General features: G+C 45.5%; 1 pseudogene; it reads right to left on the minus strand.

Moving 5' to 3' along the window:
* Positions 1 to 5,056: 5,056 nt before the first annotated feature.
* LOC147962474 (mixed-linked glucan synthase 2-like) lies at positions 5,057 to 11,140 on the minus strand (annotated as a pseudogene).
* Positions 11,141 to 18,298: the final 7,158 nt, after the last annotated feature.

The following is an 18,298-nucleotide window of genomic DNA, read 5'->3' on the forward strand; positions in this document are numbered from 1 at the left end:
GGTTATACATACATAGAGTCACGGGCCAGGTGCTGTGATTGCTGCTCTGCTCCCCGAAAGGATTAATGGCATCCGCGCTTAAAGCAAACCATACATTCCTTGGGTCCTTTGTAAACTCATCCCAGTACTTTCTCTCGATTTTTCTCCACTGCGACCCGTCAGCGGGTGCTCTCAACTTCCCATCTTTTTTTCGGTTCTCACTGTGCCATCGCATCAACTTGGCATGCTCTTCGTTTCTGAACAGACGTTTCAACCGTGGTATTATAGGAGTATACCACATCACCTTCGCAGGAACCCTCCTCCTGAGGGGCTCGCCGTCAACATCACCAGGGTCATCTCGTCTGATCTTATACCGCAACGCACCGCATACCGGGCATGCGTTCAGATCCTTGTATGCACCGCAGTAGAGGATGCAGTCATTAGGGCATGCATGTATCTTCTCCACCTCCAATCCTAGAGGGCATACGACCTTCTTCGCTGCGTATGTACTGTCAGGCAATTCGTTATCGTTTGGAAGCTTCTTCTTCAATATTTTCAGTAGCTTCTCAAATCCTTTGTCAGCCACAGCATTCTCTGCCTTCCACTGCAGCAATTCCAGTACGGTACCGAGCTTTGTGTTGCCATCTTCGCAATTGGGGTATAACCCTTTTTTGTGATCCTCTAACATGCGATCGAACTTCAGCTTCTCCTTTTGACTAATGCATTGCGTCCTTGCATCGACAATGACCCGGCGGAGATCATCATCATCGGGCACATCGTCTGGTTCCTCTTGATCTTCAGCAGCTTCACCCGTGGCAGCATCATTGGGCACATCGTCTGGTTCCTCTTGATCTTCACCAGCTCCCCCCGTTGCAGCATCACCGTATTCAGGGGGCACATAGTTGTCATCGTACTCTTCTTCTTCGCCGTCTTCCATCATAACCCCTATTTCTCCGTGCCTCGTCCAAACATTATAGTGTGGCATGAAACCCTTGTAAAGCAGGTGGGAGTGAAGGATTTTCCGGTTAGAGTAAGACCTCGTATTCCCACATTCAGTGCATGGACAACACATAAAACCATTCTGCTTGTTTGCCTCAGCCGCATCGAGAAACTCATGCACGCCCTTAATGTACTCACGGGTGTGTCTGTCACCGTACATCCATTGCCGGTTCATCTGCGTGCATTATATATAATTAAGTGTGCAAATTAATAGAAGTTCATCATCACATTAAAACCAAAGTGCATACATAGTTCTCATCTAACAACATATAGCTCTCCAGAGCATCTAATTAATTAAACCATACATTGAAACTATGTAAAACATTTCAATGCGAAAATAAATGCGATCATAATCGCAACCAAGGTAACAATTGATCCAACGGCATAATGATACCAAGCCTCGGTATGAATGGCATATTCTCTAATCTTTCTAATCTTCAAGCGCGTTGCATCCATCTTGATCTTGTGATCATCGACGACATCCGCAACATGCAACTCCAATATCATCTTCTCCTCCTCAATTTTTTTTATTTTTTCCTTCAACAAATTGTTTTCTTCTTCAACTAAATTTAACCTCTCGACAATAGGGTCGGTTGGCATTTCCGATTCACATACATCCTAGATAAATAAAATCTATGTCACGTTGGTCGGCATAATTTTCATAAACAATAAATGAACCAATAGTTATGAAGATAATATACATACCAAATCCGAATCATAGACAGGACGAGGGCCGACGGGGGCGGATACCAAAACCATCGCACTATATAAGATGCAATAATAAATGTAAGAAAATGATACAAGTATCTATCTAAACAGACAAGTAAGAATATTTTTCCTTTTAGAAAGAAGATAAGAACAAGAGGCTCACCACGGTGGTGTCGGTGATGAGATCGGCGCGGGTGATCGACGGAGGTGAAGACGGGGACGGGGTGTGACGGACCGCTAAATCTAGACAAATCTCGAGGAAAATGGAGCTTGGAGGTCGAGCTTCGAGAGGAGAAAGCTTAAGTAGTGTGGCTCGGGCATTCCATCGAACACCTCATGTGCATAGGAGGTGAGCTAGAGCACCACAAAGCCCTCTCCCCCTCAGGGAGAAAAAACAGAGCACTGTGCTCTGCTCTTGCGCGAGGGGGTATATATAGGCACCCCATTGGTCCCGGTTGGTGGCATGAACCGGGACTAAAGGGGAGCCTTTGGTCCCGGTTCAAGCCACCAACCGGGACCAATGGTGGTGGGCCAGGAGCGAGGCCCATTGGTCCCGGTTCGTCCCACCAACCGGGACCAAAAGGTCCAGACGAACCGGGACCAATGGCCCACGTGGCCCGGCCGGCCCCCTGGGCTCACGAACCGGGACCAATGCCCACATTAGTCCCGGTTCTACACTGAACCGGGACTAATGGGCTGAGCCGGCCTGGACCATAGCCCTGTTTTCTACTAGTGTGTGGTCAAACAATGGTCAAACTAATTATTCTAGAATATTAGTGTTACTAAATAAGTATTTTAGTTATTTCAATTTTGGTCAAATCTGGTCAAATTATGGTCAAACTATGGTCAAACAATGGTCAAACTAATTATTCAAGAAATATTAGTGTTACTAAATAATTATTATTTTTTAAAACAATAGTTTCAAACTCAAACAGTGAAATGTGTCACTTCATGCTCAAGCAAAATTCCTGAAGGTTAATAGGATTGACATCTTACTATTGTCAGGAAAACAACAAGTGCAGACTTGGAGCGAGGGAGAATAGAACCCGGAAGTTAAGCGTGCTCAGGCTGGGGGAGTGGGAGGATGGGTGACCGTTCGGGAAGTTAGATGATTTGGAATGATGAGGGGTGATTAGAGGATAAATTGAGAAGTGATGAGGGGTGCTGATTACAGACTAGAGGTTAAAATAATTTAGAAGTTTGAAAATAAAAAAAATTTCAAAAAAAAAAAATTCAAAAAAAAATTTCAAAAAAAAATCATAAAAATAAAAAGGTGGAGCTCCACGTGGCCGCGCCCTTTAGTCCCGGTTCTGGATTGAACCGGGACTAAAGGGTCAGGGCATTAGTACCGACACTTTAGTCCCGGTTCAGGAATCGGGACTAAAGGCCCTTACGAACCGGGACTATAGGCCCTTTTTCTACCAGTGACAAATCCTCCGTCGCGATGTTGTACACCAACCCGATGTCTCTCCCCCATGAACTACCATCCTCATAAGCGCACGTCATCAGGGTGGCTATGTCATTGCTAAGCCCCTCGTCGACCAACACCGGGGTGATATACCGCTCTTGGATTGCGCCATCCGGTATTGAGTTCAGGAATGGCGTCGATTTACCAAACTCAGCGGCCTTACGTACCAGCTTGATGTTCTCTGCTCTATAGCGTGGTGGCTTCATTGCCATGGAGTGCGACAATTCGGTTTTTCAAATAACTTTGAGAAAGTTGCTAGCTGGCAGTCAACCAAATACCTATATTTTATGCTATGGAGTTAATACAACAATAAAATTGAGAGCAGTGCAATAAATATTCTTCTTACCGTCCTATGAAATGTAGACAATTAGTACTATCGACGATGTATGCAATTCTTGTGATTGCAAAATAAAAATGATGGACTAATGATTAGCACCAACATAAGCATCGACGGAGGAGTACATATATGGCAACAATTACATGATTCGGAGGCTTGAGGACGTCCTTCTAATTTACTCCCTCCGTAAAGAAATATAAGAGCGTTAGTGATCTAAACGCTCTTATATTTCTTTACAGAGGGAGTATTTGTTAATTTTTCTATAGAGGATGGATCCAAATAAATATGCAAGCAACATTCGTGCATGGCCAAAATTTGAACATGTACCGACTCTATATAACCAATCAGAAAATGGCTAAGGGGTATATAGATATATAGACATATATTAGAGCATACGACAACTAATCTAGCGCATGCAAGAACTTTGTATTAGTTTGGTTGGTGTATCTGCATCTGCCGACTGTATAAACAGATTGCTTAGAAAAGATAAATGTGCATCATACTAAATTAATATATTTGAATTTATTAGCAATATAAACCATATGCTCGTATAGAAACTAAATAACAATGTTACACATTTAGAGATGTATAGGTGCAGAAAAATGTTGTCTAATATGCAATGAAATGGTAAATCTGAGTAAAAGAATATCTACATAAGGTAGAAAATAATACTTAACAATTTCACAACATTAAAAGATGATGCCCTCGCATTTACGAGGGCTGCCTTGCTAGTTCCAAAAGAGCAAAACATCCGATCGACAATCTGATGGATCATCTCTTTATTAGTAAATCACAATAATTAAATCTATTGAACTGTCTATAAACAGATCATATCTGTTTGATATACATAACTGTACCTAAAGATATCATAAACATTTGATAATCATGATTTACCTGAGCATATCATAACTCGTTAGATCCATAGTTGTCCCTAAACAGATCACATTTTTTCAATCTGCGTAATCATGCCTAAATGTATTTCAGATGTTAAATCTGCATGATTCTACCTAAGTATGGTGCTTCATTTGGATCTTTATACTTGTACCTGAACATATCGTAATCAATAGACATTCATAACTATAGCTAGATAAATCCAAATCGATTGATCTGCACAGTTGTACCTAAACAGATCACACATGAAAATTATTGCATGTCTTCTTTATTTCCTAGCACTATAATCATTTTAGCATATATATATATATATATATAATAAATTTCAAAGTTACACCTTGGAAATGTATAAAAGTGTAAAACATCATGCATTTTGCAATGGAGGAGGTAAATGAGAAGAAAAAGATGCATGCACGAGATAAAAAAATGTACAGATCACTTTTAACACAAAAAATATGATGCCCCCGCATCGCCTTGATAATTTTGTTAATTCACTCTAACTCTCTAGGTACATGTGATTATACATTGGGTTTCTGGACACATTTCTATTTCCTTTTCCTTTTGTGTTTTAAGCCACCAAATCACTATCCGACGACTATTCACGTACTTCCACTGAACTTCAAGACTGGGATCTAGCTAGATTCATAAATTTAGAGGAATACAAAAGGTGTAACTTATAAGTTTGACCTGAATGAACAAATAGAAAAACTTTTACCTGGACAATTCCGGTAAGTTTGACCTGAATGATTGTCAGCTTGCTCAATCCATGTACCCACCCATTGTGTCCCATCAGCCATCCAAGTGGCATGTACACCATCATCTCCTTTGTTGTAGGCATCAGACCGTCGACGGACGGTTGTAAAGGGAATCTATTCTCACCTTGAACTCACCATATTCTTTGCGCACACACCTGTGATCACTCATGAACTCTCCTGCCATACTCCCGACATACGGCCTGGTTTTCATCCCAAAATAGTTCTCCGGTGACCTTGGCTCGATGCAATGCTTCCGGCAAAACAGGACCCACAAAGCAGCAAAATGAGCAACTTGGATCATCGCCTCATACTGCACCAATTGTCAAACATTGTATGTCACGGTATGTATATAAACCATGCTAGTTAGGATGTGGTGTGTGTTGTAACTAGTTAGGTTAGGTTAGGTTGTTGTGATCTGATCCTAGTAGTTAGCTTGGAGATCAATCCACACCTAACCGAACCCTAACCTCTCTGTAATCTTTGTCGCGGCCTCTGGCCTTTATTAACACGCAGCGCGCCCCTGCCTATGTATGCGCTTCCGGCCTCTTTCACATGGTATACAGAGCCTAGAACTTCCAATACATCTAGGTTATGTCTTCTTCCTCCTCCTCTCCCGCCATGGTCATGCCCTCCCTTGCCTCCCTTGGACACACCATCACGGAGAAGCTCACCCGTGACAACTTCCTGGTGTGGAAGGCGCAAGTCCTCCCGCACGTCAGGGCTGCGGCGATGATGGGTTACCTCGACGGCTCGATCAAGGAACCCGCTGCGGTCATCGTCACCAAGAAGGAGAATGCCGGGAAGAAGGAGATCACTGAGAAGCCGAATCTAGAGCAAGAGATTTGGGTCACCCAAGATCAACAGGTGCTCACTTTTTTGCTTGCCTTCTTGTCTCGTGAGGTTCTGATGCAGGTCTCCAACCACACCACAGCCGTGGGCGTCTGGCAAGCCCTGGTTGAGAGTTTCTCCGCACAATCCAAGGCGCGCCAGATCCAGCTCCGATCGGCGATCGGAAACTCGCAAGGGCGACCTCTTTGCTGCCGCTTACTTCACCAAGATGAAGGGGCTAGCGGACGAGCTCGCTGCTGCAGGAAAACCCCTCAACGAAGATGTCGTGTCACACATCTTGGAGGGGCTCATGCACGAGCCCGACTACAATGGGTTGGTCACCGCCATCTCCACGCGCGCTGTCACCGATCAACCGATCGGCCTAAGCGAACTCTTCTCGCTACTGCTCTCTGCGGAGTCCCGGATCGCCGCCCAGCACGCCGCCTACACCGCTCACCCCTCCGCCAACCTCACTGCAAAAGGTGGTCGTGGCGGCTACGACGGCGCACATGGCGGTCAGGGCGGTGGACGCGGTGGCTACAACGGCAGCAACTACTCGGACAACTCGAGCAACGGTGGTGGCGGTGGTGCGCTGCACCAACAAGAAGGCCATGGTGCGTGGCGCTGCAGGAAACGGTTCGACAAAAGCTACAACAACAACGTGCGCAATCCCGCGGGCGGCGATGGTGGCGGCGGACGCGGCAATGGTGGGCGCGGTGGCGGCGGCGGCGGTGGCAACCCCCGCTCTGCCAACTCCGCTGACTCCTACGGCGTGGATACCAACTGGTATCTTGATACCGGCGCCACGGATCATGTTAGAGGCGAGTTGGAGAAGTTAGTCGTCCGTGATCGCTACACCGGCACCGATCAAATCCACACAGCTAGTGGTCAAGGTATGGACATAGCACATATTGGTTATTCAGTACTATCTACTCCCTCTAGTTCCTTGAACCTGAACAATATTCTTCATGCTCCTAGTGCCGATCAAAGTCTCCTTTCTGCCTATAATCTTATGCGAGATAATGATGTGTTTATTGAACTTCATCCTGAATGCTTTCTTGTCAAGGATCAAGCTACCCGGAGAACAATTCTTCAAAACAGGAGTAGATGGGGTTTGTTCCCCGTGACCGGACGGCAAAGTGCCCCTCAACGTCAAGTGCTTGGTGCCATCAAACCGTCCACATCTCTATGGCACAAACGCTTAGGGCATCCCACTTATCCGGTAGTTCAGAAGATCCTTCGCGACTTCAATCTTCCCGTTTCAAATAAACAAGATCATCTCTTAGTGTGTGATGCATATCAGATGGCCAAGAGCCATCAGTTACCCTATTCTCGTTCAACTAGCGAATCCACAATTCCTTTAGGGCTTATTTTTTCAGATGTTTAGGGTACTGGACCCGTCTCTGTAGGAAGACAGAAAAATTATGTCAGCTTTATTGATGATTTTAGCAAGTTTAGCTGGATCTATTTGCTCAAATATAAATCTGGTGTCTTTGAGAAATTTCGTCTTTTTCAAGCTCATGTTGAATGTCTATTTGATCATAAGATCATTGCTATGCAAACCGATTGGGGTGGGGAATACCAACGGTTGAGCTCTTTTTTCGAACGCATTGGCATCACACATCACGTTTCATGCCCCATTGCTCATCAACAGAATGGCTCCGCAGAGTGGAAACATAGACACATAGTGGAAGTTGGTCTCTCTCTACTTGCTCATGCTTTCATGCCGCTCAAATTTTGGGATGAATCATTCCTCACGGCAGTCTATCTCATTAATCGCATTCCCAGTAGAGTCATCAAGAACCAAACTCCGCTACATAGGCTCTTTGGCACTAAACCCAACTATTCTTTTCTAGGCATTTTTGGTTGTGCCGTCTGGCCCAACTTGCGTCCTTTCAACAAGCATAAACTTGAGCTTAGGTCAAAGCAATGTGCTCTCTTAGGATACAGTACCCTTCATAAAGGCTACAAGTGTCTCGATATCGCCTCTGGTCGTGTCTATGTTTCTGGTGACATCATTTTTGATGAGCAAGTTTTCCCTTTCGCAAATCTCCACTCCAATGCCGGCGCCCAACTTCGCAAGGAGTTACTCCTTTTGCCCTCTCATCTTTTACCATCTCCTAGTTTTGGTCAAGCGGGAGCTGATTTTCCCATTGATCATATGCCTATGCCTAATGCCAATAACCCAGCTGAAAGTGTGTAGGAAACATGGCAACAAAATATTGAAGGTTTTGGCGAAAACTCTTATGATTTTATGCAGCAAACAGGGAGCTCCATAGAAGATCCGCAGAAGCCCTCGGGATAGGTCGCTGCAGCGATCCCAGGAGATTCCACCATGGGATCCGTGTCGTCTGGCGCGTCAGGCGAATCCTCGCCGGGATTCGCGCGGCCAGGTGGGCAGCCAGGCGGTCGCACTGATGCGTTGTCCCCTGGCGGGGCCGACCCCTGCGATGTCCCCTGCTTGGGATGGTGCGGGTCCCTGGCGGGCTGGCTGGATGAGGCCCACGTGGCATCAGCGGGGCGGGGAGCCGGGACTCCGGTATGGTGAGGATCCCTTCCCAACCTACACCCACTCCGGAACTGCCAAGTGGCAGTTAGCAATCGGCTGCCGCACCAGATCCGTCTGGTTCTCTGCAGGCAGCGGATTCAGGATCTTCGGCGGTAGCGCCTGCTTCCTCCGACTCTGCCGTGTCGTCTACACGCAACCGTCTCCAAATCCAGCAAGCTCGGCCAACTCCGCCTCCTCCTTCCCACTCACACACTCGGTCACAAAGTGGTATTGCTAAACCCAAGGTTTATAATGATGGTTGTGTTCATTGGGGCTCTTTCTATGCCACAGGTGAATCGAAGAATCTGCAAGATGCCCTTGGTGATCCCAAGTGGAAACAGGCAATGGATGAAGAATTTCGAGCTCTCGTTGAGAACAAAACATGGCGCCTGGTACCTCCAGTAAGGGGGAGGAACGTCATTGACTGCAAATGGGTGTATAAGGTCAAGCGGAAATCTGATGGCACAATTGATAGGTACAAGGCACGTCTTATGGCCAATGGTTTAAAGCAAAGGTACGAAATCGATTATGAGGACACCTTTAGTCCTGTGGTCAAAGCTGCTACTATCAGCTTAATTCTTTTAGTTGCAATATCCAGAAATTGTGCCATGCGGCAACTAGATGTAAAGAACGTGTTTTTACATGGTGTTCTGGAAGAAGAGATTTTTATGAGGCAGCCTCCTGGGTATGAAAGTTCAGCTTTACCACGACATGTCTGCAAGCTTGATAAAGTAATTTATGGTTTGAAACAAGCACCTCGAGCTTGGTATTATCGTCTGTACTCCAAGTTACAGTCTCACGGTTTTTCTGCTTCCAAGGGAGACACCTCGTCATTCTTTTATCATCGGCATGGAGTCACTATTTTTATGCTTATTTTTATTGATGATATTATTGTCACAAGTTCCTCCTCTAGAGCAGTTGAAGCTCTTCTTAAGGATCTGCGCATGGATTTTGCGCTCAAGGATTTGGGCAGTCTCCATTTTTTTCTTGGAATTGTGGTAAAGCATGTTGCTAGTGGAATTGTTTTATCTCAAGAGAAATATGTGCAAGATATCCTTGAGCGAGTGGGCATGAAAGGCTGCAAGCCTTCTCCAACTCCGTTGTCTACTTTAGAGAAATTGTCTCTTCATGATGGAGAGGTGCTTGGAGCCGAGGACTCCACCAGGTACAGGAGTGTAGTAGAAGCTCTGCAGTATTTGACTTTAACCAGGCTTGATATCTGTTTTTCAGTTAACAAAGTTTGTCAGTTCCTTCATGCTCCTACTAGTACTCATTGCACAACAGTAAAAAGAATTCTTCGATATCTCCAGGCAACCAAGAGTCATGGTCTTAAACTTGCTAAGTCAGACTCTACACTTGTTAGTGCTTTTTCAGATGCAGACTGGGCAGGTTGTCCTGATGATCGGATATCCACTGGAGGCTTTGCAGTGTTCTTTGGGGGTAATTTGATTTCTTAGAGTGCACGTAAGCAAGCTAATGTGTCTAGATCGAGTCCAGAAGCTGAGTACATGGCCTTAGCAAATGCTACTGCTGAGATTATTTGGGTCTAGAATTTGTTAACAGAGTTGGGCATTCGTCACTCATCTCCAGCGTCACTTTCGTGTGACAATCTTGATGCTACCTATCTTTCCGCCAATCCTATTTTTCATGCTAGGACGAAGCACATTGAGATTGATTATCATTTTGTCCGTGAGAGGGTGGCCAACAAGTTTTTGAATATTCAGTTTGTTCCTACTGGTGATCAAGTGGCGGATGGCTTTACTAAACAACTATCACTGCGGCAGCTGGAGGTCTTTAGACGCAATCTCAACTTAGATAGTTGTGATTGAGGGGGAGTGTTAAACATTGTATGTCACGGTATGTATATAAACCGTGCTACTTAGGATGTGGCATGTGTTGTAACTAGTTAGGTTAGGTTAGGTTGTTGTGATCTGATCCTAGTAGTTAGCTTGGAGATCAATCCACACCTAACCGAACCCTAACCTCTCTGAAATCTTTGCCGCGGCCTCTGGCCTTTATTAACACGCAGCGCGCCCCTGCCTATGTATGCGCTTCCAGCCTCTTTCACACCAATGAGCCATCGTCGTCGGAGAGGTAGCATGCGTACTTGTGGTAGTCGGCGGCGAGGATAGAGAGGATGGTGTTCACCGTATACATGACAGGTTCATCCACGGGGTCGATAGTCATGATAAAGACGTCGATTCCCGGAAGGACGTCTTCGCCGTGCCGGTCCGCTAGGGCGGCGAGGTCCGGCACGCGTTTGATGGGGTTGAGCTTGGGGAGTGGGTTGAGGAGCCATGAGAAGCCGAACCTGGCGTCCGCAACCATGGACGTGGCACAGAGCCAAATGCCATCGTGGTTCCTGTGCTCTATGTGCCACGTGAAGAAGGCTACGATGGCGACCAAGCGCACAAGAATCAAGAACCTATTGTTACAATGAAAAAATACGATCATATTCACAAGTGTAGGCCGGACTGTGTGTAGCACTAATAGTAGTATGAAAACAGAATGCATGTTACAATGACATCCGTGCAGACCGACCTGTAAGGATGCAGGATGCTTCCCTTGACCTTCATGGTCCGGAATAGCAGCAGCCGGTTGCCGTCGCCGGCGCTGGTTCCAGACATGTCCCTCTCGTCCACGGCCACCCACAAGTCGTCCTTGACGTGTGCTGGCCCCCCGTGTCGGCCACCGGGTCCTTGGCTCGGAGGCCCATCGTGCAAGCTGTGGCGGATATGTATCGTACGAGCACCAAAGAGGTTAGGAATATGATGATCTCCCTAGCTAGCTTGTTCGTATCGACGAGATGCTTGTCCGGTGGGGGGTTTACATAGCGCTAGCTAGTCGTCGTCTTCATCGTTGTCACTATAATGAACCATTGGCCTTCTCCATGGTCAAATACTGAAACTGGATCGAGGCCTCCGGTTGGTTCCGTCTGGACACGGTGCACCGCGGGAAGGATCATATTCGGATTTCTAACCGTTCACATACAACCGGCCAAAACCCACCAGCTAACCAGCATACACAAGGGCCCCCGCGAGCGGCTTAACCTGCATGTTTTCTTTGTCAGCAGGTACTCCCCTGTCCCCACCTCCTCCCGAGTCGCTCTCAAGGATCCCAACTGGCTTGATGCTATGACTGTGGAATACCGTGCTCTCATCAGCAACAACACTTAGGATCTCGTGCCTTCTCCTCGGGATGCCAACATCATCTCCGGCAAGTGGGTGTTTCGTCACAAGCTCAAGCCCAATGGCTCCCTCGGTCGCTATAAAGCTCGTTGGGTACTTCGGGGCTTTTCTCAGGAGCCATGCGTTGACTTCGACGAGACGTTCAGTCCGGTGGTCAAACCGGCCACAATGCATGTCATCCTCTCCATCGCGCTCTCCCTTAATTGAGAGACCCGCCAACTCGATGTCAAGAACACCTTCCTGCATGGTAAACTTGTCGAGATAGTCTACTGCCGTCAACCCACCGGCTTCATCGACTCCACTCGCCCCGAGCACGTCTGTCGGTTGAACCGTTCGCTATACAGTGTCATGCAGGCTTCACGACTTTCATCACTTCGACTGGTTTTGTGTGTTCACGCTCGGACACCTCGCTATTCGTGCTCCTTCTATATGTGACGATATCGTCCTCACCGCCTCCTCGACTGGATTGCTCCAAAAGATCACGGCCTCTCTCCGCGCCGAGTTTGCCATGACAGAAAATCTTTTGCAAGCCAAGTACGCCATGGAGATTCTGGACAGGGCCGGCATGACTGCGTGGAAGTCCGCCACGACACCGGTTGACATGTCGCCGAAGCTTGTTGCTACTGCCGGCACTCCCGTGGCTGATCCCACTGAGTATCGGAGTCTCGTCGGGGCACTACAGTACCTCACTTTTACACGCCCCGATATCGTGTATGCCGTTCAGGAGGTTTGTCTTCATATGCACGACCCTCATGGGCAGCATCTTACGGGCATCAAGCTACGTTAAGGGCATGCTTTCTCATGGACTTCAGCTCTACTCGTCTTCGCCACACTCCATGATCGCCTACACCAACGCCGACTGGGCCGGCTGCCCCGACACTCGGTGCTCCACGTCAGGCTTCTGTGTCTACCTCGGTGACAACCTCATCTCCTGGTCGTCTAAGCGACAATACACGGTATCTCGCTCTAGTGCTGCAGCCGAGTACCGCACCGTGGCCAACGCCGTAGCTGAGGTGAGTTGGATTCGGCAACTTCCTCCAGGAGCTTCATCACCGAACCCCTCCTGCTACGGTCGTCTTCTACGACAACGTCAATGCCGTCTACATGTTGACAAACTCAGTTCAGCATCACCGTACCAAACACATCGAGATCGACTTACACTACGTTCGTGATCGTGTCACCATGGGTGAGGTCCGCGTGCTCCATGTTCCCTCATCTCGCCAGTTTTCTGATATCTTGATGAAGGGACTGCCATCACCACTGTTTCTGGATTTTCAGTCCAGTCCCAACGTCTGCTCTCCTCCAATTGTGACTGCGGGGGAGTGTTATACTAATATGTCATGTATCGTGACATATCTCGTAATTCCCTATATTGAGGAGTATCGATATTATTGTGATCTCCCATTTATAGTTGGATGTGGCTACCTGGCGCCCGAGCGGCCTCTTGCGGGATCGAGCGCTCTCCCCAAAGGAAGGCGGGCTGTCACTTCCCCAAAAAAGTAAATCAGTTTCTCACATCATCACCCCACGTCCACGTGATTCCGAAACCAACTGACATCCCAAAAGGAAACTAATCGACCTATTCATGCTACTTAGGAAATCACGTACGATCTTGTTCCGCGTGCATTTATTTGGGTTTCAAAAAATTTCAAAAGTTATAACTTTTGATTCGTGCATCGGAATTCAGATCCGTTTTCACCCTTGGGTTTCTCACGACGAGTAATTCAAAACTAGATCCCATATGGGTACATTTTGACAAACTTTTTTTGCAGGCAACTTTGGGTTGTATTGAGGCAACTATAGTGCTATAAGAAAGCAATTTCTTTTCTAGTATGACTGCCTATCAATGAAAAATCCTTATACACATCTACATATAGCAATTGTTCTAGCAAACTCTAAGCAACCGCCCCCGCTAGTAGAAATCCACACAATTGTTCCAGCAAGATCCAAAGCAGTTATTCCTTGTAAAAACTCAAAGTAGTTATCCTAGCAAATCCAAGCAATTGTATTACAAAAAGACAGTGCAAAACCAATCAAATGTATTACCAAATCACAATGCAAAACTGTTCTAGCAAAACCGGGCAACTGTCCTACAAAACCAAGCAACTATACTATCAAATCCGAGCTACTGCATTACGAAAAACCAACTATGAAAAAATTGCCCTAGCAAAACCAAGCAACTGTCCCTAGCGTTACTACTTAGATTGTCTAGTTTAGACAGAAAAAACATATGACGAACTTGAATAGCCTTTGTGGAGCCTTTGTGGACAACAATCTGATGCCCCTCCCCATGCAACTTAACTATTCTAGAAAAAATCCAAAACAACTCAATTACAAAGAAAACAAAAAATGAAAAATTGTTCTAGCAAAAAAACCAAGCAACTGCCTAGCAAAACGAAGCAACTGCATTACAAAAACACATGAAAAAGGCCTATTCAAAACAAATCCGAGCAACTGCCCCAACAAATCATGAGAACTTAACAATGATAATTAATTGCCTAACAACGATGCTCGATTGCATGTCATCGCTAACTAGTTGGCAATGGTACTAGGAGAAGTTGTTTGTCGGTGTAGCTCATGTTGCCTATAATTTGAGACATAGTTTAACATACTCGATAGTGGGGTAGACACCTTATATGTGAATTTAGTGAATATGATAGTCATTGGAGGCAACTTATAAGGACTTCTTGTTGATAGGCAATCATAGTAGGCAAACTAAGAAGAAGTTGCTTTCATATAGAACTAAAGTTGCCTCTGTAGCACCAAAAGTTGCTCTAAGAAAAAGTTCGTCGAAACATACTCATATGGGATCTAGTTTTCAAGTACCCGTCGCAAGTCATCCAACGGTGAAAACGAATGTAAATTCCGATACTCGAATCAAAAGTTATGGTCTTTAAAATTTTTTAAAAACAAAATAAATGCACGTAATATTCCTTTCTTGACTTGTGCAAATTAGGGAGCGTACTTTTCAAGGGACGAGGACCAGATAGTTCCTATTTTTGTAGTGTAACAATGACACACGGGATGCTAATTTCCTTTTATTAAATAAAACTCTCATTTGACCGGCACAAAAAACGAAAATAAAAAAAACCTAAAAGTTTATGCGGAGAGTATGGATGTTTGTTGTGACACGAAAATATCCATTGAGGCTAGCCCTCACATGCTCCCAGTTTACAAAATTCAAGTTTGGAAATTTCAAGCAGTTCTCAAACTAATCGTAATGTGAACAAGACATGTGTCTACAGCTCCTACAAAATCAAGTGGAGAAACAACAAGGACAAATTCATCGTGAATAGTGTCATTTTTGCATGATTTGTCTTTTTTTGATTCTCAATGTGTATAACGGATTTTGATCTGAATTCTTTTAGAGGTTGTAGACACATGTCTTGTGAATATGTCCAAGTATTCTCTAACTTAATGCTCATTAGTAAATTGCGGCGAGCGCATATTTAATCCAGTCAATTCTCTATCGTAAGACACATCTTGTGGGTGTCAGCTCACAATGTGGGAGTACGTAAACTAATATAAGAGTGTTTAGATATCTCTTTTAGTGATCCAAATGCTATTATATTAGTTTACAGAGGGAGTAGGTTGTTTAGTTTTAAGCTATCTTTAACAATTGTGTACTAGGTTAGGCGCTAGCAAAGAGGGCTGCTTAGATAGGATGATTAGTCAATACCACTTCTAGCCAAGTCTTCCCATCTACTAGATGGTCACTTGCTCGTACATCTTACATTAGTTTGCAGGCAACTGAAATGAGATGCTCTTTCCCTATATGGACTAAGTGTACATTTTTTTTTATCAGAATGCTAAATTTGAGTTGACTATAGAATAGCATAACATAGATGTAAATGAGATGCTCTTTCCCTGTATGGACTTTTGTCATGAATAAGCAAATCTTGTGTATCATTCCATTGATAGAAGAAGATAGAGTAAGTACAAAAGGAACAACACATGAAACAAACGCAACTGGCGTGAACATGGTGTACAGAGCAGAGAAACATGGGATGGTTGGCCCAAAAAAGAGGAAAAGGCAGCTGGACTCGCCATCCTGAGAAGTAGCCCAGAGCAACAACAAGACGACCAACTTCTCCAGATCCCAGACCGAGGAGACCTCGAGCGAACAAGACAACGCCTTCAAGAAGGAGAACGACGTCGAGATGCCGTCGTCGTCCGATCCGGATAAGAGGACCTAGAATTTCCCCTGCTGCTCGAAGAGGGGCACAGACAATGGCCATGACAGCTCCTCCAAGGAGGCGACGGCACCAGCGAATGTCCTTGCTGCCAGCAAATGATGTAGGGATTTTTCCCTGGCCAGAGTCTGAGAAATCCCAAGCCACCAAAGCACGAACCAGAGAAGAGGAAGTCGGGCATAGGCCAGAACCACAACCATAGAAGGGGGAGCCACGCCCGCTACCAAAGAGGCATCGGGCGCTGCTGCACACATGAGCAACGGAGCGGCGAATGGACAAACATGGCAAAGAGGCAGAGGGAGTGGCAGTAAGGAATGCTAAGGTGGCCGGAGGCCCGTGTGAGCCAGGATCCGAAGGGTAGCGTAGATCCGGGTCACCAAGACTGGAGCAACAAGGACGTCGGCGAGCCCAAAGAGCTGGAAAGGAGGCGCAACTCCCGGAATGTACCGGAATAGAAGACGCGCCGGGATGGACGGCCACCAAGGGTAGCAGCAGGGTGGGGTGCAAAGGCATTGAGGCGCTAGCGAGTCGAAGGAGCCGGAAGGAGCGCAGCTCCCAGGGCACGCAGTTGTGGGGCCATCTCTGCACAAGCGCCGCTTGATGCGTTGGGAGCGCCTAGTAGCTCGAGACACCTCTACCGACACAACCATGGTATCCTAGTGTACCAAGTCGGTGCCACACGCACACGAGGTGGGGGCGGCCACCACAACCAACTATATCGGGCCAGCTGAGTTACGGTCGACCATCTATGGTGGATGGTGGCAGAGCAGGCAAGGTTTCGAGGGGCAGCGCCCAGAGTCAGCCCATAATCCAGGCAAAAGGGGCTACCACCCTGGCCCCAAGAAAGGAGGGCCCAACTAAAGTTTATACTATAAAAATATACATGTACACAGAACATCTGAAAGTTTATTAAATGCATAAAATAGAGCCTCAATTTGCAGAAGTGTAAGTTCACATCACATACTAATAAGTTATACCACATAGAGGCAAACCAATCCGACTGGCGAAGTTGAGTTCAAATACACTAGTCTCTCTTTAGGATGGATGCCTTAGTATCATAATGAAAGTTATGATAACTAAATTCCAATATTTAAACCAATGCACAAATTTTAATTTGAGAAACTTATAGGACATCTCATTTGCACCAAATCAAACCAAGTGAATCTAGACAAGAATGTTAGCTAATCAAATCATACGCAGAAGTACAATCAACAACATTTTTTGTTTCTTCGATGATTCTTTTACTTGCAATTCACATTTTTTATACCCTAGAAGTTTCCATGAATATGACTGCCTAATATACACTAGAAACCATGATTAATATATTTGTTAGCATGTATATAATTTAGAAATGTCTACCATGATATTCAATAGAATTAAAAGATATATGTAAACACGCATAGATATGCAAATGTGTAAACAATATATCACATATGCAATATCAGAAAATAAATTTTCAAGATCGTTTTAACAATGAGGAAAAAAGTTGCTACATCATACAATTTTAATTTTGTAGAATCAAAATTTTCAATGACATACATTACAACTGTATATCGATGAATAATATAACTATTATTTGGAAATATTGTTATGTGGTTAAGTAATAAAAAATTATATTAATTACAATTGTAGTATCTTACACTTAGTTTAAAAAAAGTATAAAGGTTTAGTATGAATTGCCCCTGATCCCCACACACTGGATCCCGATCCGTCGCCGCCGACGTCGCGCCTCCCCACCATGGTGGCGGCCACACCATGGTCGACATGCTCCGTGTATGGAACGAGACGGAGGAGCTGCCCCCGTGGGTCAACAAGTCTGCCAAGGCGCCAACGGAAGGTTCCGAAATGCACTTCATTCGGCATCAAGGGTGCCAACGGGCTGGAACATGGTGGAAGTGTACCTCGACGACGACAAGCTGCACGTCATCTCTCTAATCTACCCTTCTCCCCGAATCCATCCTGAGCCAGAGGCAACAACACCAGCAGCAGTCGTGCCAGAGGAGGAAGCACCAGCAGCGCAAGAGAAGGAAGCCCCTGCTGCCGCGCCGACCAAGGCGGCCCCTAGCGCGCCGTCCAAGCCGTTGTTCCCTGGCGCGCCGTCCAAGCCATTGCCCCCTGGCGCAAGATAAATGTACATCATTATATTTATTTTAAATGAATACATTTTAATTTATTATCAATATAAACCATATGCTCATATAGAAACTAAATAACAATGTTACACTTTTAGGGATGTATGAGTGCATAAAAATGTTGTCTAAGATGCAATGAAATAGTAAATCTGAGTAAAAGATTATATACATAAGATAGAAAATAATACTTAACATGATTCGAACAGACTTAACCTTCGCTATGGGTGAGAAAGTCTTATCGTAGTCAACTCCTTGAACTTGTCGAAAACATT

This window comes from Triticum urartu, chromosome 7A (genome assembly GCF_056163025.1).
Source record: "Triticum urartu cultivar PI428250 chromosome 7A, HENAU_Tu73, whole genome shotgun sequence".
Taxonomy (NCBI): Eukaryota; Viridiplantae; Streptophyta; class Magnoliopsida; order Poales; family Poaceae; genus Triticum; species Triticum urartu.